We start from the raw sequence: 26,794 nt of genomic DNA on the forward strand, positions 1-26,794 counted from the left end.
ACCCCTGACTATACCGGGGATACGCTTATCACAATGCCTTTCTGGTCTGTGCTGAAGCAGGGCATTCTGGCAGCCAAGTGGCTTGATCTTTATTAGTGAGCCTGGTTACCCCCTCTCGGAACCACAGACTTAGAAATCGCCAGCTCATATACAGTGCATAAAATATATTTATATATATACCCTTATACACCATTTTAATAAAAAATATCACAAAATTCTTCTAAGTCCCTCGGGAAGAGTGAAAGACGCGCACGTTCATTTTCAGAGCTCCTAGACCTTCCTATAAGAAGTTAGCCAAAAAGTAGCTTCGAAAAACGCTTAGGTTAAGTTTGAGAGTTGCTTCTAATGTACCAAAGCTGGACTTAGACATAATTTCACTCTCACAACATTATGGCTGGTTGGAGACAGTCCGAACCACAAGTACCGGGTCCATGGTTCTGGGCGTATACTGGGGGGGACGGGAACGACTCCCATTAACCCCTGACTATACCGGGGATACGCTTATCACAATGCCTTTCTGGTCTGTGCTGAAGCAGGGCATTCTGGCAGCCAAGTGACTTGACCTTTATTAGTGAGCCTGGTTACCCCCTCTCGGAACCACAGACTTAGAAATCGCCAGCTCATATACAGTGCATAAAATATATTTATATATACACCCTTATACACCATTTTAATAAAAAATATCACAAAATTCTTCTAAGTCCCTCGGGAAGAGTGAAAGACGCGCACGTTCATTTTCAGATCTCCTAGACCTTCCTATAAGAAGTTAGCCAAAAAGTAGCTTCGAAAAACGCTTAGGTTAAGTTTGAGAGTTGCTTCTAATGTACCAAAGCTGGACTTAGACATGATTTCACTCTCACAACATTATGGCTGGTTGGAGACAGTTCGAACCACAAGTACCGGGTCCATGGTTCTGGGCGTATACTGGGGGGGGCGGGGACGAATCCCATTAACCCCTGACTATAACGGGGATACGCTTATCACAATGCCTTTCTAGTCTGTGCTGAAGCAGGGCATTCTGGCAGCCAACTGGCTTGACCTTTATTAGTGAGCCTGGTTACCCCCTCTCGGAACCACAGACTTAGAAATCGACAGCTCATATACAGTGCATAAAATATATTTATATATATACCCTTATACACCATTTTAATAAAAAATATCACAAAATTCTTCTAAGTCCCTCGGGAAGAGTGAAAGATGCGCACGTTCATTTTCAGAGCTCCTAGACTTTCCTATAAGAAGTTAGCCATAAAGTAGCTTCGAAAAACGCTTAGGTTAAGTTTGAGAGTTGCTTCTAATGTACCAAAGTTGAACTTAGACATGATTTCACTCTCACAACATTATGGCTGGTTGGAGACAGTCCGAACCACAAGTACCGGGTCCATGGTTCTGGGCGTATACTGGGGGGGGGACGAATCCCATTAACCCCTGACTATACCGGGGATACGCTTATCACAATGCCTTTCTGGTCTGTGCTGAAGCAGGGCATTCTGGCAGCCAAGTGGCTTGACCTTTATTAGTGAGCCTGGTTACCCCCTCTCGGAACCACAGACTTAGAAATCGACAGCTCATATACAGTGCATAAAATATATTTATATATATACCCTTATACACCATTTTAATAAAAAATATCACAAAATTCTTCTAAGTCCCTCGGGAAGAGTGAAAGATGCGCACGTTCATTTTCAGAGCTCCTAGACTTTCCTATAAGAAGTTAGCCATAAAGTAGCTTCGAAAAACGCTTAGGTTAAGTTTGAGAGTTGCTTCTAATGTACCAAAGTTGAACTTAGACATGATTTCACTCTCACAACATTATGGCTGGTTGGAGACAGTCCGAACCACAAGTACCGGGTCCATGGTTCTGGGCGTATACTGGGGGGGACGACGAATCCCATTAACCCCTGACTATACCGGGGATACGCTTATCACAATGCCTTTCTGGTCTGTGCTGAAGCAGGGCATTCTGGCAGCCAAGTGGCTTGACCTTTATTAGTGAGCCTGGTTACCCCCTCTCGGAACCACAGACTTAGAAATCGCCAGCTCATATACAGTGCATAAAATATATTTATATATATACCCTTATACACCATTTTAATAAAAAATATCACAAAATTCTTCTAAGTCCCTCGGGAAGAGTGAAAGACGCGCACGTTCATTTTCAGAGCTCCTAGACCTTCCTATAAGAAGTTAGCCAAAAAGTAGCTTCGAAAAACGCTTAGGTTAAGTTTGAGAGTTGCTTCTAATGTACCAAAGCTGGACTTAGACATAATTTCACTCTCACAACATTATGGCTGGTTGGAGACAGTCCGAACCACAAGTACCGGGTCCATGGTTCTGGGCGTATACTGGGGGGGACGGGAACGACTCCCATTAACCCCTGACTATACCGGGGATACGCTTATCACAATGCCTTTCTGGTCTGTGCTGAAGCAGGGCATTCTGGCAGCCAAGTGACTTGACCTTTATTAGTGAGCCTGGTTACCCCCTCTCGGAACCACAGACTTAGAAATCGCCAGCTCATATACAGTGCATAAAATATATTTATATATACACCCTTATACACCATTTTAATAAAAAATATCACAAAATTCTTCTAAGTCCCTCGGGAAGAGTGAAAGACGCGCACGTTCATTTTCAGATCTCCTAGACCTTCCTATAAGAAGTTAGCCAAAAAGTAGCTTCGAAAAACGCTTAGGTTAAGTTTGAGAGTTGCTTCTAATGTACCAAAGCTGGACTTAGACATGATTTCACTCTCACAACATTATGGCTGGTTGGAGACAGTTCGAACCACAAGTACCGGGTCCATGGTTCTGGGCGTATACTGGGGTGGGCGGGGACGAATCCCATTAACCCCTGACTATAACGGGGATACGCTTATCACAATGCCTTTCTAGTCTGTGCTGAAGCAGGGCATTCTGGCAGCCAAGTGGCTTGACCTTTATTAGTGAGCCTGGTTACCCCCTCTCGGAACCACAGACTTAGAAATCGACAGCTCATATACAGTGCATAAAATATATTTATATATATACCCTTATACACCATTTTAATAAAAAATATCACAAAATTCTTCTAAGTCCCTCGGGAAGAGTGAAAGACGCGCACGTTCATTTTCAGATCTCCTAGACCTTCCTATAAGAAGTTAGCCAAAAAGTAGCTTCGAAAAACGCTTAGGTTAAGTTTGAGAGTTGCTTCTAATGTACCAAAGCTGGACTTAGACATGATTTCACTCTCACAACATTATGGCTGGTTGGAGACAGTCCGAACCACAAGTACCGGGTCCATGGTTCTGGGCGTATACTGGGGGGGGGACGAATCCCATTAACCCCTGACTATACCGGGGATACGCTTATCACAATGCCTTTCTGGTCTGTGCTGAAGCAGGGCATTCTGGCAGCCAAGTGGCTTGACCTTTATTAGTGAGCCTGGTTACCCCCTCTCGGAACCACAGACTTAGAAATCGCCAGCTCATATACAGTGCATAAAATATATTTATATATATACCCTTATACACCATTTTAATAAAAAATATCACAAAATTCTTCTAAGTCCCTCGGGAAGAGTGAAAGACGCGCACGTTCATTTTCAGATCTCCTAGACCTTCCTATAAGAAGTTAGCCAAAAAGTAGCTTCGAAAAACGCTTAGGTTAAGTTTGAGAGTTGCTTCTAATGTACCAAAGCTGGACTTAGACATGATTTCACTCTCACAACATTATGGCTGGTTGGAGACAGTTCGAACCACAAGTACCGGGTCCATGGTTCTGGGCGTATACTGGGGGGGGCGGGGACGAATCCCATTAACCCCTGACTATAACGGGGATACGCTTATCACAATGCCTTTCTAGTCTGTGCTGAAGCAGGGCATTCTGGCAGCCAAGTGGCTTGACCTTTATTAGTGAGCCTGGTTACCCCCTCTCGGAACCACAGACTTAGAAATCGACAGCTCATATACAGTGCATAAAATATATTTATATATATACCCTTATACACCATTTTAATAAAAAATATCACAAAATTCTTCTAAGTCCCTCGGGAAGAGTGAAAGATGCGCACGTTCATTTTCAGAGCTCCTAGACTTTCCTATAAGAAGTTAGCCATAAAGTAGCTTCGAAAAACGCTTAGGTTAAGTTTGAGAGTTGCTTCTAATGTACCAAAGTTGAACTTAGACATGATTTCACTCTCACAACATTATGGCTGGTTGGAGACAGTCCGAACCACAAGTACCGGGTCCATGGTTCTGGGCGTATACTGCGGGGGGGACGAATCCCATTAACCCCTGACTATACCGGGGATACGCTTATCACAATGCCTTTCTGGTCTGTGCTGAAGCAGGGCATTCTGGCAGCCAAGTGGCTTGACCTTTATTAGTGAGCCTGGTTACCCCCTCTCGGAACCACAGACTTAGAAATCGCCAGCTCATATACAGTGCATAAAATATATTTATATATATACCCTTATACACCATTTTAATAAAAAATATCACAAAATTCTTCTAAGTCCCTCGGGAAGAGTGAAAGACGCGCACGTTCATTTTCAGATCTCCTAGACCTTCCTATAAGAAGTTAGCCAAAAAGTAGCTTCGAAAAACGCTTAGGTTAAGTTTGAGAGTTGCTTCTAATGTACCAAAGTTGGACTTAGACATAATTTCACTCTCACAATATTATGGCTGGTTGGAGACAGTCCGAACCACAAGTACCGGGTCCATGGTTCTGGGCGTATACTGGGGGTGACGGGAACGACTCCCATTAACCCCTGACTATACCGGGGATACGCTTATCACAATGCTTTTCTGGTCTGTGCTGAAGCAGGGCATTCTGGCAGCCAAGTGACTTGACCTTTATTAGTGAGCCTGGTTACCCCCTCTCGGAACCACAGACTTAGAAATCGCCAGCTCATATACAGTGCATAAAATATATTTATATATACACCCTTATACACCATTTTAATAAAAAATATCACAAAATTCTTCTAAGTCCCTCGGGAAGAGTGAAAGACGCGCACGTTCATTTTCAGATCTCCTAGACCTTCCTATAAGAAGTTAGCCAAAAAGTAGCTTCGAAAAACGCTTAGGTTAAGTTTGAGAGTTGCTTCTAATGTACCAAAGCTGGACTTAGACATGATTTCACTCTCACAACATTATGGCTGGTTGGAGACAGTCCGAACCACAAGTACCGGGTCCATGGTTCTGGGCGTATACTGGGGGGGGGACGAATCCCATTAACCCCTGACTATACCGGGGATACGCTTATCACAATGCCTTTCTGGTCTGTGCTGAAGCAGGGCATTCTGGCAGCCAAGTGGCTTGACCTTTATTAGTGAGCCTGGTTACCCCCTCTCGGAACCACAGACTTAGAAATCGCCAGCTCATATACAGTGCATAAAATATATTTATATATATACCCTTATACACCATTTTAATAAAAAATATCACAAAATTCTTCTAAGTCCCTCGGGAAGAGTGAAAGACGCGCACGTTCATTTTCAGATCTCCTAGACCTTCCTATAAGAAGTTAGCCAAAAAGTAGCTTCGAAAAACGCTTAGGTTAAGTTTGAGAGTTGCTTCTAATGTACCAAAGTTGGACTTAGACATAATTTCACTCTCACAATATTATGGCTGGTTGGAGACAGTCCGAACCACAAGTACCGGGTCCATGGTTCTGGGCGTATACTGGGGGGGACGGGAACGACTCCCATTAACCCCTGACTATACCGGGGATACGCTTATCACAATGCCTTTCTGGTCTGTGCTGAAGCAGGGCATTCTGGCAGCCAAGTGACTTGACCTTTATTAGTGAGCCTGGTTACCCCCTCTCGGAACCACAGACTTAGAAATCGCCAGCTCATATACAGTGCATAAAATATATTTATATATACACCCTTATACACCATTTTAATAAAAAATATCACAAAATTCTTCTAAGTCCCTCGGGAAGAGTGAAAGACGCGCACGTTCATTTTCAGATCTCCTAGACCTTCCTATAAGAAGTTAGCCAAAAAGTAGCTTCGAAAAACGCTTAGGTTAAGTTTGAGAGTTGCTTCTAATGTACCAAAGCTGGACTTAGACATTATTTCACTCTCACAACATTATGGCTGGTTGGAGACAGTTCGAACCACAAGTACCGGGTCCATGGTTCTGGGCGTATACTGGGGGGGGCGGGGACGAATCCCATTAACCCCTGACTATAACGGGGATACGCTTATCACAATGCCTTTCTAGTCTGTGCTGAAGCAGGGCATTCTGGCAGCCAAGTGGCTTGACCTTTATTAGTGAGCCTGGTTACCCCCTCTCGGAACCACAGACTTAGAAATCGACAGCTCATATACAGTGCATAAAATATATTTATATATATACCCTTATACACCATTTTAATAAAAAATATCACAAAATTCTTCTAAGTCCCTCGGGAAGAGTGAAAGACGCGCACGTTCATTTTCAGATCTCCTAGACCTTCCTATAAGAAGTTAGCCAAAAAGTAGCTTCGAAAAACGCTTAGGTTAAGTTTGAGAGTTGCTTCTAATGTACCAAAGCTGGACTTAGACATGATTTCACTCTCACAACATTATGGCTGGTTGGAGACAGTCCGAACCACAAGTACCGGGTCCATGGTTCTGGGCGTATACTGGGGGGGGGGACGAATCCCATTAACCCCTGACTATACCGGGGATACGCTTATCACAATGCCTTTCTGGTCTGTGCTGAAGCAGGGCATTCTGGCAGCCAAGTGGCTTGACCTTTATTAGTGAGCCTGGTTACCCCCTCTCGGAACCACAGACTTAGAAATCGCCAGCTCATATACAGTGCATAAAATATATTTATATATATACCCTTATACACCATTTTAATAAAAAATATCACAAAATTCTTCTAAGTCCCTCGGGAAGAGTGAAAGACGCGCACGTTCATTTTCAGATCTCCTAGACCTTCCTATAAGAAGTTAGCCAAAAAGTAGCTTCGAAAAACGCTTAGGTTAAGTTTGAGAGTTGCTTCTAATGTACCAAAGTTGGACTTAGACATAATTTCACTCTCACAATATTATGGCTGGTTGGAGACAGTCCGAACCACAAGTACCGGGTCCATGGTTCTGGGCGTATACTGGGGGGGACGGGAACGACTCCCATTAACCCCTGACTATACCGGGGATACGCTTATCACAATGCCTTTCTGGTCTGTGCTGAAGCAGGGCATTCTGGCAGCCAAGTGACTTGACCTTTATTAGTGAGCCTGGTTACCCCCTCTCGGAACCACAGACTTAGAAATCGCCAGCTCATATACAGTGCATAAAATATATTTATATATACACCCTTATACACCATTTTAATAAAAAATATCACAAAATTCTTCTAAGTCCCTCGGGAAGAGTGAAAGACGCGCATGTTCATTTTCAGATCTCCTAGACCTTCCTATAAGAAGTTAGCCAAAAAGTAGCTTCGAAAAACGCTTAGGTTAAGTTTGAGAGTTGCTTCTAATGTACCAAAGCTGGACTTAGACATGATTTCACTCTCACAACATTATGGCTGGTTGGAGACAGTTCGAACCACAAGTACCGGGTCCATGGTTCTGGGCGTATACTGGGGGGGGCGGGGACGAATCCCATTAACCCCTGACTATAACGGGGATACGCTTATCACAATGCCTTTCTAGTCTGTGCTGAAGCAGGGCATTCTGGCAGCCAAGTGGCTTGACCTTTATTAGTGAGCCTGGTTACCCCCTCTCGGAACCACAGACTTAGAAATCGACAGCTCATATACAGTGCATAAAATATATTTATATATATACCCTTATACACCATTTTAATAAAAAATATCACAAAATTCTTCTAAGTCCCTCGGGAAGAGTGAAAGACGCGCACGTTCATTTTCAGATCTCCTAGACCTTCCTATAAGAAGTTAGCCAAAAAGTAGCTTCGAAAAACGCTTAGGTTAAGTTTGAGAGTTGCTTCTAATGTACCAAAGCTGGACTTAGACATGATTTCACTCTCACAACATTATGGCTGGTTGGAGACAGTCCGAACCACAAGTACCGGGTCCATGGTTCTGGGCGTATACTGGGGGGGGGACGAATCCCATTAACCCCTGACTATACCGGGGATACGCTTATCACAATGCCTTTCTGGTCTGTGCTGAAGCAGGGCATTCTGGCAGCCAAGTGGCTTGACCTTTATTAGTGAGCCTGGTTACCCCCTCTCGGAACCACAGACTTAGAAATCGCCAGCTCATATACAGTGCATAAAATATATTTATATATATACCCTTATACACCATTTTAATAAAAAATATCACAAAATTCTTCTAAGTCCCTCGGGAAGAGTGAAAGACGCGCACGTTCATTTTCAGATCTCCTAGACCTTCCTATAAGAAGTTAGCCAAAAAGTAGCTTCGAAAAACGCTTAGGTTAAGTTTGAGAGTTGCTTCTAATGTACCAAAGTTGGACTTAGACATAATTTCACTCTCACAATATTATGGCTGGTTGGAGACAGTCCGAACCACAAGTACCGGGTCCATGGTTCTGGGCGTATACTGGGGGGGACGGGAACGACTCCCATTAACCCCTGACTATACCGGGGATACGCTTATCACAATGCCTTTCTGGTCTGTGCTGAAGCAGGGCATTCTGGCAGCCAAGTGACTTGACCTTTATTAGTGAGCCTGGTTACCCCCTCTCGGAACCACAGACTTAGAAATCGCCAGCTCATATACAGTGCATAAAATATATTTATATATACACCCTTATACACCATTTTAATAAAAAATATCACAAAATTCTTCTAAGTCCCTCGGGAAGAGTGAAAGACGCGCATGTTCATTTTCAGATCTCCTAGACCTTCCTATAAGAAGTTAGCCAAAAAGTAGCTTCGAAAAACGCTTAGGTTAAGTTTGAGAGTTGCTTCTAATGTACCAAAGCTGGACTTAGACATGATTTCACTCTCACAACATTATGGCTGGTTGGAGACAGTTCGAACCACAAGTACCGGGTCCATGGTTCTGGGCGTATACTGGGGGGGGCGGGGACGAATCCCATTAACCCCTGACTATAACGGGGATACGCTTATCACAATGCCTTTCTAGTCTGTGCTGAAGCAGGGCATTCTGGCAGCCAAGTGGCTTGACCTTTATTAGTGAGCCTGGTTACCCCCTCTCGGAACCACAGACTTAGAAATCGACAGCTCATATACAGTGCATAAAATATATTTATATATATACCCTTATACACCATTTTAATAAAAAATATCACAAAATTCTTCTAAGTCCCTCGGGAAGAGTGAAAGATGCGCACGTTCATTTTCAGAGCTCCTAGACTTTCCTATAAGAAGTTAGCCATAAAGTAGCTTCGAAAAACGCTTAGGTTAAGTTTGAGAGTTGCTTCTAATGTACCAAAGTTGAACTTAGACATGATTTCACTCTCACAACATTATGGCTGGTTGGAGACAGTCCGAACCACAAGTACCGGGTCCATGGTTCTGGGCGTATACTGGGGGGGGGGGGGGGGGGGGCGGGGACGAATCCCATTAACCCCTGACTATACCGGGGATACGCTTATCACAATGCCTTTCTGGTCTGTGCTGAAGCAGGGCATTCTGGCAGCCAAGTGGCTTGATCTTTATTAGTGAGCCTGGTTACCCCCTCTCGGAACCACAGACTTAGAAATCGCCAGCTCATATACAGTGCATAAAATATATTTATATATATACCCTTATACACCATTTTAATAAAAAATATCACAAAATTCTTCTAAGTCCCTCGGGAAGAGTGAAAGACGCGCACGTTCATTTTCAGAGCTCCTAGACCTTCCTATAAGAAGTTAGCCAAAAAGTAGCTTCGAAAAACGCTTAGGTTAAGTTTGAGAGTTGCTTCTAATGTACCAAAGCTGGACTTAGACATAATTTCACTCTCACAACATTATGGCTGGTTGGAGACAGTCCGAACCACAAGTACCGGGTCCATGGTTCTGGGCGTATACTGGGGGGGGGGGGGGCGGGGACGAATCCCATTAACCCCTGACTATACCGGGGATACGCTTATCACAATGCCTTTCTGGTCTGTGCTGAAGCAGGGCATTCTGGCAGCCAAGTGGCTTGATCTTTATTAGTGAGCCTGGTTACCCCCTCTCGGAACCACAGACTTAGAAATCGCCAGCTCATATACAGTGCATAAAATATATTTATATATATACCCTTATACACCATTTTAATAAAAAATATCACAAAATTCTTCTAAGTCCCTCGGGAAGAGTGAAAGACGCGCACGTTCATTTTCAGAGCTCCTAGACCTTCCTATAAGAAGTTAGCCAAAAAGTAGCTTCGAAAAACGCTTAGGTTAAGTTTGAGAGTTGCTTCTAATGTACCAAAGCTGGACTTAGACATAATTTCACTCTCACAACATTATGGCTGGTTGGAGACAGTCCGAACCACAAGTACCGGGTCCATGGTTCTGGGCGTATACTGGGGGGACGGGAACGAATCCCATTAAACCTTGACTATACCGGGGATACGCTTATCACAATGCCTTTCTGGTCTGTGCTGAAGCAGGGCATTCTGGCAGCCAAGTGGCTTGATCTTTATTAGTGAGCCTGGTTACCCCCTCTCGGAACAACAGACTTAGAAATCGCCAGCTCATATACAGTGCATAAAATATATTTATGTATATACCCTTTTACACCATTTTAATAAAAAATATCACAAAATTCTTCTAAGTCCCTCGGGAAGAGTGAAAGATGCGCACGTTCATTTTCAGAGCTCCTAGACCTTCCTATAAGAAGTTAGCCAAAAAGTAGCTTCGAAAAACGCTTAGGTTAAGTTTGAGAGTTGCTTCTAATGTACCAAAGCTGGACTTAGACATGATTTCACTCTCACAACATTATGGCTGGTTGGAGACAGTTCGAACCACAAGTACCGGGTCCATGGTTCTGGGCGTATACTGGGGGGGGCGGGGACGAATCCCATTAACCCCTGACTATAACGGGGATACGCTTATCACAATGCCTTTCTAGTCTGTGCTGAAGCAGGGCATTCTGGCAGCCAAGTGGCTTGACCTTTATTAGTGAGCCTGGTTACCCCCTCTCGGAACCACAGACTTAGAAATCGACAGCTCATATACAGTGCATAAAATATATTTATATATATACCCTTATACACCATTTTAATAAAAAATATCACAAAATTCTTCTAAGTCCCTCGGGAAGAGTGAAAGACGCGCACGTTCATTTTCAGAGCTCCTAGACCTTCCTATAAGAAGTTAGCCAAAAAGTAGCTTCGAAAAACGCTTAGGTTAAGTTTGAGAGTTGCTTCTAATGTACCAAAGCTGGACTTAGACATAATTTCACTCTCACAACATTATGGCTGGTTGGAGACAGTCCGAACCACAAGTACCGGGTCCATGGTTCTGGGCGTATACTGGGGGGACGGGAACGAATCCCATTAAACCTTGACTATACCGGGGATACGCTTATCACAATGCCTTTCTGGTCTGTGCTGAAGCAGGGCATTCTGGCAGCCAAGTGGCTTGATCTTTATTAGTGAGCCTGGTTACCCCCTCTCGGAACAACAGACTTAGAAATCGCCAGCTCATATACAGTGCATAAAATATATTTATGTATATACCCTTTTACACCATTTTAATAAAAAATATCACAAAATTCTTCTAAGTCCCTCGGGAAGAGTGAAAGATGCGCACGTTCATTTTCAGAGCTCCTAGACCTTCCTATAAGAAGTTAGCCAAAAAGTAGCTTCGAAAAACGCTTAGGTTAAGTTTGAGAGTTGCTTCTAATGTACCAAAGCTGGACTTAGACATGATTTCACTCACAACATTATGGCTGGTTGGAGACAGTCCGAGCCACAAGTACCAGGTCCATGGTTCTAGGCGTATACTGGGGGGGCGGGGACGAATCCCATTAACCCCTGACTATACCGGGGATACGCTTATCACAATGCCTTTCTGGTCTGTGCTGAAGCAGGGCATTCTGGCAGCCAAGTGGCTTGAACTTTATTAGTGAGCCTGGTTACCCCCTCTCGGAACCACAGACTTAGAAATCGCCAGCTCATATACAGTGCATAAAATATATTTATATATATACCCTTATACACCATTTTAATAAAAAATATCACAAAATTCTTCTAAGTCCCTCGGGAAGAGTGAAAGACGCGCATGTTCATTTTCAGATCTCCTAGACCTTCCTATAAGAAGTTAGCCAAAAAGTAGCTTCGAAAAACGCTTAGGTTAAGTTTGAGAGTTGCTTCTAATGTACCAAAGCTGGACTTAGACATAATTTCACTCTCACAACATTATGGCTGGTTGGAGACAGTCCGAACCACAAGTACCGGGTCCATGGTTCTGGGCGTATACTGGGGGGACGGGAACGAATCCCATTAAACCCTGACTATACCGGGGATACGCTTATCACAATGCCATTCTGGTCTGTGCTGAAGCAGGGCATTCTGGCAGCCAAGTGGCTTGACCTTTATTAGTGAGCCTGGTTACCCCCTCTCGGAACCACAGACTTAGAAATCGACAGCTCATATACAGTGCATAAAATATATTTATATATATATACCCTTATACACCATTTTAATAAAAAATATCACAAAATTCTTCTAAGTCCCTCGGGAAGAGTGAAAGACGCGCACGTTTATTTTCAGAGCTCCTAGACCTTCCTATAAGAAGTTAGCCAAAAAGTAGCTTCGAAAAACGCTTAGGTTAAGTTTGAGAGTTGCTTCTAATGTACCAAAGTTGGACTTAGACATAATTTCACTCTCACAATATTATGGCTGGTTGGAGACAGTCCGAACCACAAGTACCGGGTCCATGGTTCTGGGCGTATACTGGGGGGGACGGGAACGACTCCCATTAACCCCTGACTATACCGGGGATACGCTTATCACAATGCCTTTCTGGTCTGTGCTGAAGCAGGGCATTCTGGCAGCCAAGTGACTTGACCTTTATTAGTGAGCCTGGTTACCCCCTCTCGGAACCACAGACTTAGAAATCGCCAGCTCATATACAGTGCATAAAATATATTTATATATATACCCTTATACACCATTTTAATAAAAAATATCACAAAATTCTTCTAAGTCCCTCGGGTAGAGTGAAAGACGCGTACGTTCATTTTCAGAGCTCCTAGACCTTCCTATAATAAGTTAGCCAAAAAGTAGCTTCGAAAAACGCTTAGGTTAAGTTTGAGAGTTGCTTCTAATGTACCAAAGCTGGACTTAGACATAATTTCACTCTCACAACATTATGGCTGGTTGGAGACAGTCCGAACCACAAGTACCGGGTCCATGGTTCTTGGCGTATACTGGGGGGGGGGGGGGGGGCGGGGACGAATCCCATTAACCCCTGACTATACCGGGGATACGCTTATCACAATGCCTTTCTGGTCTGTGCTGAAGCAGGGCATTCTGGCAGCCAAGTGGCTTGACCTTTATTAGTGAGCCTGGTTACCCCCTCTCGGAACCACAGACTTAGAAATCGACAGCTCATATACAGTGCATAAAATATATTTATATATATACCCTTATACACCATTTTAATAAAAAATATCACAAAATTCTTCTAAGTCCCTCGGGAAGAGTGAAAGACGCGCACGTTCATTTTCAGAGCTCCTAGACCTTCCTATAAGAAGTTAGCCAAAAAGTATCTTCGAAAAACGCTTAGGTTAAGTTTGAGAGTTGCTTCTAATGTACCAAAGCTGGACTTAGACATAATTTCACTCTCACAACATAATGGCTGGTTGGAGACAGTCCGAACCACAAGTACCGGGTCCATGGTTCTGGGCGTATACTGGGGGGGGGGACGGGAATGACTCCGATTAACCCCTGACTATACCGGGGATACGCTTATCACAATGCCTTTCTGGTCTGTGCTGAAGCAGGACTTTCTGGCAGCCAAGTGGCTTGACCTTTATTAGTGAGCCTGGTTACCCCCTCTCGGAACCACAGACTTAGAAATCGCCAGCTCATATACAGTGCATAAAATATATTTATATATATACCCTTATACACCATTTTAATAACAAATATCACAAAATTCTTCTAAGTCCCTCGGGAAGAGTGAAAGATACGCACGTTCATTTTCAGAGCTCCTAGACCTTCCTATAAGAAGTTAGCCAAAAAGTAGCTTCGAAAAACGCTTAGGTTAAGTTTGAGAGTTGCTTCTAATGTACCAAAGCTGGACTTAGACATAATTTCACTCTCACAACATTATGGCTGGTTGGAGACAGTCCGAACCACAAGTACCGGGTCCATGGTTCTGGGCGTATACTGGGGGGACGGGAACGAATCCCATTAAACCCTGACTATACCGGGGATACGCTTATCACAATGCCATTCTGGTCTGTGCTGAAGCAGGGCATTCTGGCAGCCAAGTGGCTTGACCTTTATTAGTGAGCCTGGTTACCCCCTCTCGGAACCACAGACTTAGAAATCGACAGCTCATATACAGTGCATAAAATATATTTATATATATACCCTTATACACCATTTTAATAAAAAATATCACAAAATTCTTCTAAGTCCCTCGGGAAGAGTGAAAGACGCGCACGTTCATTTTCAGAGCTCCTAGACCTTCCTATAAGAAGTTAGCCAAAAAGTAGCTTCGAAAAACGCTTAGGTTAAGTTTGAGAGTTGCTTCTAATGTACCAAAGCTGGACTTAGACATAATTTCACTCTCACAACATTATGGCTGGTTGGAGACAGTCCGAACCACAAGTACCGGGTCCATGGTTCTGGGCGTATACTGGGGGGGGGGGCGGGGACGAATCCCATTAACCCCTGACTATACCGGGGATACGCTTATCACAATGCCTTTCTGGTCTGTGCTGAAGCAGGGCATTCTGGCAGCCAAGTGGCTTGACCTTTATTAGTGAGCCTGGTTACCCCCTCTCGGAACCACAGACTTAGAAATCGACAGCTCATATACAGTGCATAAAATATATTTATATACCTGTATATACCCTTATACACCATTTTAATAAAAAATATCACAAAATTCTTCTAAGTCCCTCGGGAAGAGTGAAAGACGCGCACGTTCATTTTCAGAGCTCCTAGACCTTCCTATAAGAAGTTAGCCAAAAAGTAGCTTCGAAAAACGCTTAGGTTAAGTTTGAGAGTTGCTTCTAATGTACCAAAGTTGGACTTAGACATAATTTCACTCTCACAATATTATGGCTGGTTGGAGACAGTCCGAACCACAAGTACCGGGTCCATGGTTCTGGGCGTATACTGGGGGGGACGGGAACGACTCCCATTAACCCCTGACTATACCGGGGATACGCTTATCACAATGCCTTTCTGGTCTGTGCTGAAGCAGGGCATTCTGGCAGCCAAGTGACTTGACCTTTATTAGTGAGCCTGGTTACCCCCTCTCGGAACCACAGACTTAGAAATCGCCAGCTCATATACAGTGCATAAAATATATTTATATATATACCCTTATACACCATTTTAATAAAAAATATCACAAAATTCTTCTAAGTCCCTCGGGTAGAGTGAAAGACGCGTACGTTCATTTTCAGAGCTCCTAGACCTTCCTATAATAAGTTAGCCAAAAAGTAGCTTCGAAAAACGCTTAGGTTAAGTTTGAGAGTTGCTTCTAATGTACCAAAGCTGGACTTAGACATAATTTCACTCTCACAACATTATGGCTGGTTGGAGACAGTCCGAACCACAAGTACCGGGTCCATGGTTCTGGGCGTATACTGGGGGGGGGGGGGGGGCGGGGACGAATCCCATTAACCCCTGACTATACCGGGGATACGCTTATCACAATGCCTTTCTGGTCTGTGCTGAAGCAGGGCATTCTGGCAGCCAAGTGGCTTGACCTTTATTAGTAAGCCTGGTTACCCCCTCTCGGAACCACAGACTTAGAAATGGACAGCTCATATACAGTGCATAAAATATATTTATATATATACCCTTATACACCATTTTAATAAAAAATATCACAAAATTCTTCTAAGTCCCTCGGGAAGAGTGAAAGACGCGCACGTTCATTTTCAGAGCTCCTAGACCTTCCTATAAGAAGTTAGCCAAAAAGTAGCTTCGAAAAACGCTTAGGTTAAGTTTGAGAGTTGCTTCTAATGTACCAAAGCTGGACTTAGACATAATTTCACTCTCACAACATTATGGCTGGTTGGAGACAGTCCGAACCACAAGTACCGGGTCCATGGTTCTGGGCGTATACTGGGGGGGGGGGGGGGCGGGGACGAATCCCATTAACCCCTGACTATACCGGGGATACGCTTATCACAATGCCTTTCTGGTCTGTGCTGAAGCAGGGCATTCTGGCAGCCAAGTGGCTTGACCTTTATTAGTAAGCCTGGTTACCCCCTCTCGGAACCACAGACTTAGAAATGGACAGCTCATATACAGTGCATAAAATATATTTATATATATACCCTTATACACCATTTTAATAAAAAATATCACAAAATTCTTCTAAGTCCCTCGGGAAGAGTGAAAGACGCGCACGTTCATTTTCAGAGCTCCTAGACCTTCCTATAAGAAGTTAGCCAAAAAGTAGCTTCGAAAAACGCTTAGGTTAAGTTTGAGAGTTGCTTCTAATGTACCAAAGTTGGACTTAGACATAATTTCACTCTCACAATATTATGGCTGGTTGGAGACAGTCCGAACCACAAGTACCGGGTCCATGGTTCTGGGCGTATACTGGGGGGGACGGGAACGACTCCCATTAACCCCTGACTATACCGGGGATACGCTTATCACAATGCCTTTCTGGTCTGTGCTGAAGCAGGGCATTCTGGCAGCCAAGTGACTTGACCTTCATTAGTGAGCCTGGTTACCCCCTCTCGGAACCACAGACTTAGAAATCGCCAGCTCATATACAGTGCATAAAATATATTTATATATATACCCTTATACACCATTTTAATAAAAAATATCACAAAATTCTTCTAAGTCCCTCGGGAAGAGTGAAAGATGCGCACGTTCATTTTCAGAGCTCCTAGACCTTCCTATAAGAAGTTAGCCAAAAAGTATCTTCGAAAAACGCTTAGGTTAAGTTTGAGAGTTGCTTCTAATGTACCAAAGCTGGGCTTACAGTAGACATAATTTCACTCTCACAACATTATGGCTGGTTGGAGACAGTCCGAACCACAAGTACCGGGTCCATGGTTCTGGGCGTATACTGGGGGGACGGGAACGAATCCCATTAAACCCTGACTATACCGGGGATACGCTTATCACAATGCCATTCTGGTCTGTGCTGAAGCAGGGCATTCTGGCAGCCAAGTGGCTTGACCTTTATTAGTGAGCCTGGTTACCCCCTCTCGGAACCACAGACTTAGAAATCGCCAGCTCATATACAGTGCATAAAATATATTTATATATATACCCTTATACACCATTTTAATAAAAAATATCACAAAATTCTTCTAAGTACCTCGGGAAGAGTGAAAGACGCGCACGTTCATTTACAGAGCTCCTAGACCTTCCTATAAGAAGTTAGCCAAAAAGTAGCTTCGAAAAACGCTTAGGTTAAGTTTGAGAGTTGCTTCTAATGTACCAAAGCTGGGCTTAGACATAATTTCACTCTCACAACATTATGGCTGGTTGGAGACAGTCCGAACCACAAGTACCGGGTCCATGGTTCTGGGCGTATACTGGGGGGACGGGAACGAATCCCATTAAACCCTGACTATACCGGGGATACGCTTATCACAATGCCATTCTGGTCTGTGCTGAAGCAGGGCATTCTGGCAGCCAAGTGGCTTGACCTTTATTAGTGAGCCTGGTTACCCCCTCTCGGAACCACAGACTTAGAAATCGCCAGCTCATATACAGTGCATAAAATATATTTATATATATACCCTTATACACCATTTTAATAAAAAATATCACAAAATTCTTCTAAGTCCCTCGGGTAGAGTGAAAGACGCGTACGTTCATTTTCAGAGCTCCTAGACCTTCCTATAATAAGTTAGCCAAAAAGTAGCTTCGAAAAACGCTTAGGTTAAGTTTGAGAGTTGCTTCTAATGTACCAAAGCTGGACTTAGACATAATTTCACTCTCACAACATTATGGCTGGTTGGAGACAGTCCGAACCACAAGTACCGGGTCCATGGTTCTGGGCGTATACTGGGGGGGGGGGGGGCGGGGACGAATCCCATTAAACCCTGACTATACCGGGGATACGCTTATCACAATGCCTTTCTGGTCTGTGCTGAAGCAGGGCATTCTGGCAGCCAAGTGGCTTGACCTTTATTAGTAAGCCTGGTTACCCCCTCTCGGAACCACAGACTTAGAAATCGACAGCTCATATACAGTGCATAAAATATATTTATATATATACCCTTATACACCATTTTAATAAAAAATATCACAAAATTCTTCTAAGTCCCTCGGGAAGAGTGAAAGACGCGCACGTTCATTTTCAGAGCTCCTAGACCTTCCTATAAGAAGTTAGCCAAAAAGTAGCTTCGAAAAACGCTTAGGTTAAGTTTGAGAGTTGCTTCTAATGTACCAAAGTTGGACTTAGACATAATTTCACTCACAATATTATGGCTGGTTGGAGACAGTCCGAACCACAAGTACCGGGTCCATGGTTCTGGGCGTATACTGGGGGGGACGGGAACGACTCCCATTAACCCCTGACTATACCGGGGATACGCTTATCACAATGCCTTTCTGGTCTGTGCTGAAGCAGGGCATTCTGGCAGCCAAGTGACTTGACCTTCATTAGTGAGCCTGGTTACCCCCTCTCGGAACCACAGACTTAGAAATCGCCAGCTCATATACAGTGCATAAAATATATTTATATATATACCCTTATACACCATTTTAATAAAAAATATCACAAAATTCTTCTAAGTCCCTCGGGAAGAGTGAAAGATGCGCACGTTCATTTTCAGAGCTCCTAGACCTTCCTATAAGAAGTTAGCCAAAAAGTATCTTCGAAAAACGCTTAGGTTAAGTTTGAGAGTTGCTTCTAATGTACCAAAGCTGGACTTAGACATAATTTCACTCTCACAACATAATGGCTGGTTGGAGACAGTCCGAAGCACAAGTACCGGGTCCATGGTTCTGGGCGTATACTGGGGGGGGACGGGAACGACTCCGATTAACCCCTGACTATACCGGGGATACGCTTATCACAATGCCTTTCTGGTCTGTGCTGAAGCAGGACTTTCTGGCAGCCAAGTGGCTTGACCTTTATTAGTGAGCCTGGTTACCCCCTCTCGGAACCACAGACTTAGAAATCGCCAGCTCATATACAGTGCATAAAATATATTTATATATATACCCTTATACACCATTTTAATAAAAAATATCACAAAATTCTTCTAAGTCCCTCGGGAAGAGTGAAAGATACGCACGTTCATTTTCAGAGCTCCTAGACCTTCCTATAAGAAGTTAGACAAAAAGTAGCTTCGAAAAACGCTTAGGTTAAGTTTGAGAGTTGCTTCTAATGTACCAAAGCTGGACTTAGACATAATTTTACTCTCACAACATTATGGCTGGTTGGAGACAGTCCGAACCACAAGTACCGGGTCCATGGTTCTGGGCGTATACTGGGGGGGGGCGGGGACGAATCCCATTAACCCCTGACTATACCGGGGATACGCTTATCACAATGCCTTTCTGGTCTGTGCTGAAGCATGGCATTCTGGCAGCCAAGTGGCTTGACTTTTATTAGTGAGCCTGGTTACCCCCTCTCGGAACCACAGACTTAGAAATCGACAGCTCATATACAGTGCATAAAATATATTTATATATATACCCTTATACACCATTTTAATAAAAAATATCACAAAATTCTTCTAAGTCCCTCGGGAAGAGTGAAAGACGCGTACGTTCATTTTCAGAACTCCTAGACCTTCCTATAAGAAGTTAGCCAAAAAGTAGCTTCGAAAAACGCTTAGGTTAAGTTTGAGAGTTGCTTCTAATGTACCAAAGCTGGACTTAGACATGATTTCACTCTCACAACATTATGGCTGGTTGGAGACAGTCCGAACCACAAGTACCGGGTCCATGGTTCTGGGCGTATACTGGGGGGGGCGGGGACGAATCCCATTAACCCCTGACTATACCGGGGATACGCTTATCACAATGCCTTTCTGGTCTGTGCTGAAGCAGGGCATTCTGGCAGCCAAGTGGTTTGACCTTTATTAGTGAGCCTGGTTACCCCCTCTCGGAACCACAGACTTAGAAATCGCCAGCTCATATACAGTGCATAAAATATATTTATATATATACCCTTATACACCATTTTAATAAAAAATATCACAAAATTCTTCTAAGTCCCTCGGGAAGAGTGAAAGATGCGCACGTTCATTTTCAGAGCTCCTAGACCTTCCTATAAGAAGTTAGCCAAAAAGTAGCTTCGAAAAACGCTTAGGTTAAGTTTGAGAGTTGCTTCTAATGTACCAAAGCTGGACTAAGACATAATTTCACTCTCACAACATTATGGCTGGTTGGAGACAGTCCGAACCACAAGTACCGGGTCCATGGTTCTGGGCGTATACTGGGGGGGACGGGAACGACTCCCATTAACCCCTGACTATACCGGGGATACGCATATCACAATGCCTTACTGGTCTGTGCTGAAGCAGGGCATTCTGGCAGCCAAGTGGCTTGACCTTTATTAGTGAGCCTGGTTACCCCCTCTCGGAACCACAGACTTAGAAATCGCCAGCTCATATACAGTGCATAAAATATATTTATATATATACCCTTATACACCATTTTAATAAAAAATATCACAAAATTCTTCTAAGTCCCTCGGGAAGAGTGAAAGACGCGCACGTTCATTTTCAGAGCTCCTAGACCTTCCTATAAGAAGTTAGCCAAAAAGTAGCTTCGAAAAACGCTTAGGTTAAGTTTGAGAGTTGCTTCTAATGTACCAAAGCTGGACTTAGACATAATTTCACTCTCACAACATTATGGATGGTTGGAGACAGTCCGAACCACAAGTACCGGGTCCATGGTTCTGGGCGTATACTGGGGGGACGGGAACGACTCCCATTAACCCCTGACTATACCGGGGATACGCTTATCACAATGCCATTCTGGTCTGTGCTGAAGCAGGGCATTCTGGCAGCCAAGTGGCTTGACCTTTATTAGTGAGCCTGGTTACCCCCTCTCGGAACCACAGACTTAGAAATCGCCAGCTCATATACAGTGCATAAAATATATTTATATATACAGTATACCCTTATACACCATTTTAATAAAAAATATCACAAAATTCTTCTAAGTCCCTCGGGAAGAGTGAAAGACGCGCACGTTCATTTACAGAGCTCCTTGACCTTCCTATAAGAAGTTAGCCAAAAAGTAGCTTCGAAAAACGCTTAGGTTAAGTTTGAGAGTTGCTTCTAATGTACCAAAGCTGGGCTTAGACATAATTTCACTCTCACAACATTATGGCTGGTTGGAGACAGTCCGAACCACAAGTACCGGGTCCATGGTACTGGGCGTATACCGGGGGGACGGGAACGAATCCCATTAAACCCTGACTATACCAGGGATACGCTTATCACAATGCCATTCTGGTCTGTGCTGAAGCAGGGCATTCTGGCAGCCAAGTGGCTTGACCTTTATTAGTGAGCCTGGTTACCCCCTCTCGGAACCACAGACTTAGAAATCGACAGCTCATATACAGTGCATAAAATATATTTATATATATATACCCTTATACACCATTTTAATAAAAAATATCACAAAATTCTTCTAAGTCCCTCGGGAAGAGTGAAAGACGCGCACGTTCATTTTCAGAGCTCCTAGACCTTCCTATAAGAAGTTAGCCAAAAAGTAGCTTCGAAAAACGCTTAGGTTAAGTTTGAGAGTTGCTTCTAATGTACCAAAGCTGGACTTAGACATAATTTCACTCTCACAACATTATGGCTGGTTGGAGACAGTCCGAACCACAAGTACCGGGTCCATGGTTCTGGGCGTATACTGGGGGGACGGGAACGACTCCCATTAACCCCTGACTATACCGGGGATACGCTTATCACAATGCCATTCTGGTCTGTGCTGAAGCAGGGCATTCTGGCAGCCAAGTGGCTTGACCTTTATTAGTGAGCCTGGTTACCCCCTCTCGGAACCACAGACTTAGAAATCGCCAGCTCATATACAGTGCATAAAATATATTTATATATATACCCTTATACACCATTTTAATAAAAAATATCACAAAATTCTTCTAAGTCCCTCGGGAAGAGTGAAAGACGCGCACGTTCATTTTCAGAGCTCCTAGACCTTCCTATAAGAAGTTAGCCAAAAAGTAGCTTCGAAATACGCTTAGGTTAAGTTTGAGAGTTGCTTCTAATGTACCAAAGCTGGACTTAGACATAATTTCACTCTCACAACATTATGGCTGGTTGGAGACAGTCCGAACCACAAGTACCGGGTCCATGGTTCTGGGCGTATACTGGGGGGACGGGAACGAATCCCATTAAACCCTGACTATACCGGGGATACGCTTATCACAATGCCATTCTTGTCTGTGCTGAAGCAGGACATTCTGGCAGCCAAGTGGCTTGACCTTTATTAGTGAGCCTGGTTACCCCCTCTCGGAACCACAGACTTAGAAATCGCCAGCTCATATACAGTGCATAAAATATATTTATATATATACCCTTATACACCATTTTAATAAAAAATATCACAAAATTCTTCTAAGTCCCTCGGGAAGAGTGAAAGACGCGCACGTTCATTTTCAGAGCTCCTAGACCTTCCTATAAGAAGTTAGACAAAAAGTAGCTTCGAAAAACGCTTAGGTTAAGTTTGAGAGTTGCTTCTAATGTACCAAAGCTGGACTTAGACATAATTTCACTCTCACAACATTATGGCTGGTTGGAGACAGTCCGAACCACAAGTACCGGGTCCATGGTTCTGGGCGTATACTGGGGGGGGGGGGGGCGGGGACGAATCCCATTAAACCCTGACTATACCGGGGATACGCTTATCACAATGCCTTTCTGGTCTGTGCTGAAGCAGGGCATTCTGGCAGCCAAGTGGCTTGACCTTTATTAGTAAGCCTGGTTACCCCCTCTCGGAACCACAGACTTAGAAATCGACAGCTCATATACAGTGCATAAAATATATTTATATATATACCCTTATACACCATTTTAATAAAAAATATCACAAAATTCTTCTAAGTCCCTCGGGAAGAGTGAAAGACGCGCACGTTCATTTTCAGAGCTCCTAGACCTTCCTATAAGAAGTTAGCCAAAAAGTAGCTTCGAAAAACGCTTAGGTTAAGTTTGAGAGTTGCTTCTAATGTACCAAAGTTGGACTTAGACATAATTTCACTCACAATATTATGGCTGGTTGGAGACAGTCCGAACCACAAGTACCGGGTCCATGGTTCTGGGCGTATACTGGGGGGGACGGGAACGACTCCCATTAACCCCTGACTATACCGGGGATACGCTTATCACAATGCCTTTCTGGTCTGTGCTGAAGCAGGGCATTCTGGCAGCCAAGTGACTTGACCTTCATTAGTGAGCCTGGTTACCCCCTCTCGGAACCACAGACTTAGAAATCGCCAGCTCATATACAGTGCATAAAATATATTTATATATATACCCTTATACACCATTTTAATAAAAAATATCACAAAATTCTTCTAAGTCCCTCGGGAAGAGTGAAAGATGCGCACGTTCATTTTCAGAGCTCCTAGACCTTCCTATAAGAAGTTAGCCAAAAAGTATCTTCGAAAAACGCTTAGGTTAAGTTTGAGAGTTGCTTCTAATGTACCAAAGCTGGACTTAGACATAATTTCACTCTCACAACATAATGGCTGGTTGGAGACAGTCCGAACCACAAGTACCGGGTCCATGGTTCTGGGCGTATACCGGGGGGACGGGAACGAATCCCATTAAACCCTGACTATACCAGGGATACGCTTATCACAATGCCATTCTGGTCTGTGCTGAAGCAGGGCATTCTGGCAGCCAAGTGGCTTGACCTTTATTAGTGAGCCTGGTTACCCCCTCTCGGAACCACAGACTTAGAAATCGACAGCTCATATACAGTGCATAAAATATATTTATATATATATACCCTTATACACCATTTTAATAAAAAATATCACAAAATTCTTCTAAGTCCCTCGGGAAGAGTGAAAGACGCGCACGTTCATTTTCAGAGCTCCTAGACCTTCCTATAAGAAGTTAGCCAAAAAGTAGCTTCGAAAAACGCTTAGGTTAAGTTTGAGAGTTGCTTCTAATGTACCAAAGCTGGACTTAGACATAATTTCACTCTCACAACATTATGGCTGGTTGGAGACAGTCCGAACCACAAGTACCGGGTCCATGGTTCTGGGCGTATACTGGGGGGACGGGAACGACTCCCATTAACCCCTGACTATACCGGGGATACGCTTATCACAATGCCATTCTGGTCTGTGCTGAAGCAGGGCATTCTGGCAGCCAAGTGGCTTGACCTTTATTAGTGAGCCTGGTTACCCCCTCTCGGAACCACAGACTTAGAAATCGCCAGCTCATATACAGTGCATAAAATATATTTATATATATACCCTTATACACCATTTTAATAAAAAATATCACAAAATTCTTCTAAGTCCCTCGGGAAGAGTGATAGACGCGCACGTTCATTTTCAGAGCTCCTAGACCTTCCTATAAGAAGTTAGCCAAAAAGTAGCTTCGAAATACGCTTAGGTTAAGTTTGAGAGTTGCTTCTAATGTACCAAAGCTGGACTTAGACATAATTTCACTCTCACAACATTATGGCTGGTTGGAGACAGTCCGAACCACAAGTACCGGGTCCATGGTTCTGGGCGTATACTGGGGGGACGGGAACGAATCCCATTAAACCCTGACTATACCGGGGATACGCTTATCACAATGCCATTCTTGTCTGTGCTGAAGCAGGACATTCTGGCAGCCAAGTGGCTTGACCTTTATTAGTGAGCCTGGTTACCCCCTCTCGGAACCACAGACTTAGAAATCGCCAGCTCATATACAGTGCATAAAATATATTTATATATATACCCTTATACACCATTTTAATAAAAAATATCACAAAATTCTTCTAAGTCCCTCGGGAAGAGTGAAAGACGCGCACGTTCATTTTCAGAGCTCCTAGACCTTCCTATAAGAAGTTAGACAAAAAGTAGCTTCGAAAAACGCTTAGGTTAAGTTTGAGAGTTGCTTCTAATGTACCAAAGCTGGACTTAGACATAATTTCACTCTCACAACATTATGGCTGGTTGGAGACAGTCCGAACCACAAGTACCGGGTCCATGGTTCTGGGCGTATACTGGGGGGGGGGGGGGGGGGCGGGGACGAATCCCATTAAACCCTGACTATACCGGGGATACGCTTATCACAATGCCTTTCTGGTCTGTGCTGAAGCAGGGCATTCTGGCAGCCAAGTGGCTTGACCTTTATTAGTAAGCCTGGTTACCCCCTCTCGGAACCACAGACTTAGAAATCGACAGCTCATATACAGTGCATAAAATATATTTATATATATACCCTTATACACCATTTTAATAAAAAATATCACAAAATTCTTCTAAGTCCCTCGGGAAGAGTGAAAGACGCGCACGTTCATTTTCAGAGCTCCTAGACCTTCCTATAAGAAGTTAGCCAAAAAGTAGCTTCGAAAAACGCTTAGGTTAAGTTTGAGAGTTGCTTCTAATGTACCAAAGTTGGACTTAGACATAATTTCACTCACAATATTATGGCTGGTTGGAGACAGTCCGAACCACAAGTACCGGGTCCATGGTTCTGGGCGTATACTGGGGGGGACGGGAACGACTCCCATTAACCCCTGACTATACCGGGGATACGCTTATCACAATGCCTTTCTGGTCTGTGCTGAAGCAGGGCATTCTGGCAGCCAAGTGACTTGACCTTCATTAGTGAGCCTGGTTACCCCCTCTCGGAACCACAGACTTAGAAATCGCCAGCTCATATACAGTGCATAAAATATATTTATATATATACCCTTATACACCATTTTAATAAAAAATATCACAAAATTCTTCTAAGTCCCTCGGGAAGAGTGAAAGATGCGCACGTTCATTTTCAGAGCTCCTAGACCTTCCTATAAGAAGTTAGCCAAAAAGTATCTTCGAAAAACGCTTAGGTTAAGTTTGAGAGTTGCTTCTAATGTACCAAAGCTGGACTTAGACATAATTTCACTCTCACAACATAATGGCTGGTTGGAGACAGTCCGAACCACAAGTACCGGGTCCATGGTTCTGGGCGTATACTGGGGGGGGACGGGAACGACTCCGATTAACCCCTGACTATACCGGGGATACGCTTATCACAATGCCTTTCTGGTCTGTGCTGAAGCAGGACTTTCTGGCAGCCAAGTGGCTTGACCTTTATTAGTGAGCCTGGTTACCCCCTCTCGGAACCACAGACTTAGAAATCGCCAGCTCATATACAGTGCATAAAATATATTTATATATATACCCTTATACACCATTTTAATAAAAAATATCACAAAATTCTTCTAAGTCCCTCGGGAAGAGTGAAAGATACGCACGTTCATTTTCAGAGCTCCTAGACCTTCCTATAAGAAGTTAGACAAAAAGTAGCTTCGAAAAACGCTTAGGTTAAGTTTGAGAGTTGCTTCTAATGTACCAAAGCTGGACTTAGACATAATTTTACTCTCACAACATTATGGCTGGTTGGAGACAGTCCGAACCACAAGTACCGGGTCCATGGTTCTGGGCGTATACTGGGGGGGGGGCGGGGACGAATCCCATTAACCCCTGACTATACCGGGGATACGCTTATCACAATGCCTTTCTGGTCTGTGCTGAAGCATGGCATTCTGGCAGCCAAGTGGCTTGACTT

This window comes from Ascaphus truei, chromosome 2 (assembly GCF_040206685.1).
Source record: "Ascaphus truei isolate aAscTru1 chromosome 2, aAscTru1.hap1, whole genome shotgun sequence".
Taxonomy (NCBI): Eukaryota; Metazoa; Chordata; class Amphibia; order Anura; family Ascaphidae; genus Ascaphus; species Ascaphus truei.